This window comes from Ailuropoda melanoleuca, chromosome 2, assembly GCF_002007445.2.
Source record: "Ailuropoda melanoleuca isolate Jingjing chromosome 2, ASM200744v2, whole genome shotgun sequence".
Lineage (NCBI taxonomy): Eukaryota > Metazoa > Chordata > Mammalia > Carnivora > Ursidae > Ailuropoda > Ailuropoda melanoleuca.
Genome location: NC_048219.1, coordinates 85701427 through 85705497, shown reverse-complemented (window position 1 = coordinate 85705497; position 4071 = coordinate 85701427). Strand labels below are relative to the sequence as shown.

General features: G+C 45.4%; 1 long non-coding RNA gene and 1 pseudogene across 1 annotated transcript; one reads left to right on the top strand and one right to left on the bottom strand.

Annotated features, from left to right (window-relative positions):
- Positions 1 to 150: 150 nt before the first annotated feature.
- On the bottom strand, positions 151 to 800 carry LOC100472064 (annotated as a pseudogene).
- A 53-nt stretch (positions 801 to 853) lies between these two features.
- On the top strand, positions 854 to 2570 carry LOC109488394. The gene is made up of 3 exons (XR_004620816.1): positions 854 to 1137; positions 1758 to 1862; positions 2402 to 2570. It is a non-coding gene; the product is annotated as an uncharacterized LOC109488394 (long non-coding RNA).
- The last annotated feature ends 1501 nt before the right edge of the window (positions 2571 to 4071 follow it).

The window sequence follows — 4071 nt, the reverse complement described above, 5'->3', positions numbered from 1 at the left end:
TTTCTTTTTTTTTTTTTTTACACCCAACATCACTAAATCATTCATTTGGAATCGGAATTCAAAGAACATGTGACAGAAATGTATGTTTATTCTGATCCAGTTGTACAACGAATCTAGGTCAAATTACCAAATAAATGTTACATTATTTCTTCAGGACTGGGGCTTTTCGATGACTTCAAGTTTAGGATTCATATTCGAAGTCCGGGCACGTGTTCATGTCTGCTCCAGCATATGTTTGCTTAAGCTTGGAGAGCTCCCTCTCTAGGTCTTGCTGGTGCTCTGGGCCAGTATCAGCGGGTCCTCCAGAAGCTTCGTTCTGTAGTCTCTAACTATGTCCATGAAGAGTTTTTGTACAGGATCCAGCTCCTTATCAGATGCCACTGCTGGAACACCAGTGTTGCTCCTCAAGGGCACTGAGCCTGCAGACCGAATGAGAGAGGAGAACCTGAAGAGCCTCTGAAAAATCAGGGAGATTCTCTTCCGCACACTCAGTCCGCAGAGGCCAGAGCTTCCGCTGCCCCCACAATTCTGCTTCTGGCCCTGGCTCCGCCCCCACCCACCTGCCCAGGATCTCAAGGCATTACCAATTTTTTTTCTTTATGGAGATCAACCTATATGTTTCTAAAGATTAAAAAACCAGGAGAGTAGAGATAAGCATCTGAACTAGTTCTCTACTGATCGTATGAACAAATTAGAAACCCGGTGGTTTAAAGCAACGAAGAGCATATGTTACTTCGCAGTCCTATAGCTCAGGAGTCTGGAATGACGAGGCTGGGTTCTCTGCTCACAGAATTGGTCATTATGTCGTCCCCACACGAAGTGGCCTGATAGTGATCTTGTTGTGGTTCTCTCTCCCAGGAGGGGCTGCCCTCACCATCTCACTCCTCTGGGATCCTCCTCTTCCCTGACCCTGATTTGTGTCTGTCATGATGCTTTCAGTTTACCCAGGTGGCTTAGGAGGAAGGCTAGAACTGTGGAGCCCAGAACTGATCTCTGCTGTCTCTTCTCCAGGGGGAGAATAAATGACAGAGGTCTTCATAAAGAAATGACTCCCATGAGGGCTGACATCCCCCAGCAATTGGAGCCGAGGAGGAAACACCCTAAAAGCCCAAATCACGGAAGCAGGACCCACATCAAGTAGGAGCCCTTCCCAGAAATGTCCCCTTTCTCTGTTGAAAGCCACCTTGGATGAGGGACTTGGTCTGCTCAAAGCAGAGTCGGTCTTGTGAGCACTGGGGCTGTCAGAATCTCCATCCTAGGCTCTTTGTTTACAATGGGCTTTTTCCATACATGAGAATCTCCTTGGAGTTTTTGTCTGAAATGCAGCTTCTTCGCCTTATTCCCAGGGGATTCTAACAAGCACCACAGTGACTCTGATGCAGGTGTCCTTTAGCTCTGCAGCAGGTGCCCAGGGACTGGAGCCCTGTCTGCTGCATGGTATCCCAGTTCACATCTAACTTTCCAGTGGCTCATGCTGGCTTTCCTAATTTATAGTATACATTTTCTATCATACAGGAGATACATATGCTCAAAGAGATAATTAAATGATCCGGTAAAGCGTATGTGACCTGTGGTGAAGCTGGTATTGGACTCTTGGACAGCTTCTCTGAAGGCTGTGCTTTTATCGCTTCAGCACAGACCCGGGATAGGGTTGGAACAGAAATATGGTTGGGACTGGAGATCAGTAAAAGTTCGTCATTCCTGGTAACTGTTATTTATCCAGTTGACAAGTATTTACTGAATGTTTCACCTGGCAGGCTGTCGTGGAGGCACTGGGGACATGGGGTGAGCAAGGCAGACCGATGCCAGCTCTCAGGAAAATGCATGTTGGCACAGGAGTCAGACATCTGATCGCTAATCACGTAAGTGCATTTTATTTGTGATCATGATGAGTGTTATGTAATACACTTGTGTTCTGTGATGCTGGTCTCTTAGCCAGTGATTTAAAAGTGAATAAAAGGAAGAGAACTATATCTCTGTGAGAAAAGATTTGTCCCCAAATAGGCCTTCTGGTGTTTTTAACAGTGGAAATGCTTACATTTAATCCAAGGTCTCCTGAAAATTACTTATGCATTTTTAAGGGGAACTTTTAATTTCAGTGTCCCCTGAAATTCTGTTGTGGGTTTCTGGAGGGCATGTTAGGAGCCTCGACAGGGAAGCTTGCAGCCAAGGCCAGTGTGGGGGCTCTGCAGCCATCAAGTGATGAAGGAGTTTGGGGCAATGTCTTAATCTCTCCGGGCCTCAGTTTCCTCATCTGTAAGATAAGGTTGTTATTCAAATTCTCCAAAGTCACCTCCTGCTCAGATTCTGTGAGTGCATGAGGGACTGAGGTGCCTGTTAAGCAGCCCTGGGGACTGCTGCTGAGACCTGACTTGGTCTCTTCTCTGCGTGTCTCCTGCAGGAGCCTGAGCTGAGCCCACATTGGAAATAGAGAATGGAGGGAGCCGATGGAAGACAGGAAAGCAGCAGGTTTGGAGGATGAGAATAACCCAAAGATGGCCAAGGCAATGGTGGAGCAGGTGGTTGGCACAGGAGGTAAGAAGAAGGACAAGTTGAATTCAGAGAAATCAGGGGAGACCACGGAATACGTACAGCAGCTTTGGACTCTGCAAGGAGGTGCCTGAGTTGAGGAAGGAGGACTAAGAGAGTAACTTAGGCCACAGTGAACCTGTGCACCTGCCGAGGAGCCCCACAGGATGGAGCGGGGTTGGTTTGAACTGCTGGGAAGCACCAATTCCAGGAGGAGGAGGATGTGACCATGAGGCTCTGCCCCAGATGCCTAGCCTCGACCTTGGAGCCGCCCTCACGGTCTCTGTCCTCCACGTAAGTGTGGGCTTAGAGGGATCAATGATGTTTGGATAAAGGTTGGAAATGTCCATTCTCACTGCAGATAGTTTTGCCCTCAGGTCAGGAAGGCCCAGGGTAGGGGACCATTGCATCTGAAGCCACATGATATTAATAATATTCTTAATGATGCTGCCTGGGGGTCATGAATGGAAAGGGTCAAGGATCTACTCAGAAAGTGAAGGTTTAGGGAATATAATATTTGAGTGGAGTCAAGTGTAGGGTAGTGGGAGAAAAGTTACTGAATTTAACAGCACCTGACGACTTCTGGGGAAACAAAGCTGACGCTAATCATGGCTCTAGAAGCCAAAGAACAAAGCAAACCACTTACCTGCATTGGTCGTAGAGAAGCAGGAGGCCCTTAATGCACATAACATGCTGGAAAGTTGCTCTGCCAGGAGGGTCATGCAATAAAACAGATCACCTGGCCGGTGGCACAAGAAGAGGCTGGGCTGAGTTTGTGACAGTATCCCCTAGGTGGTGGAGAAAAAGGGTTGGGGCTTTTGAAGTTACAGGTGAGCTGGCTCATAGTAACATTACACGATCTTGAGAAAACATATCTAGCAAATCCAAAGTTTTGGATTCGATGGACACTAAAAATTTAGTCATGATCTGCAATATTTCTTTTTTTAATGCAATGATTATAATAATTTTTATCTTTGTTATTTGATTCCTGTCGAAGTTGAATATTTTCTCATAAGTTAATTATCTTAAATACTTTTTATGTGACTGTCTAGGATTTGAAGTACGTAATTGACACAGTATACTTCGGTTCCTTAGGACAATGAGAAAACCATAAGAACCTTGTGTATTGGTTGGTTGTTGATTTATAAAACTGTACTAGTTTTCAGCATGAAATTATGGGGATATTGACTAGTCCAGAAGCCTTGGTAACCATATACTATAAAGGCAGTTGAACACAAACATGCTAAAGTGAAAATGCATACAATGTTCCCCCAAAATTAAAAACTCCCAAATACAAATATGCTTTAAATGCAAAGAGTCAAGGCCTACTGTTGAAGCTGTTCACTAGTACTGAAGAAGGTCATCAATTCACTCTACATCTTTGTATCTAGTTAATTTTCTGCTCTGGGAAAAAAACTCGTGCTTTAGAGGGGAGAGGGGTGGGGGAATGGGATAGGCTGGTGGTGGGTATTAAGGAGGGCACGTATTGCATGGAGCACTGGGTGTTATACGCAAGTAATTAATCATGGAACTTTACATCAA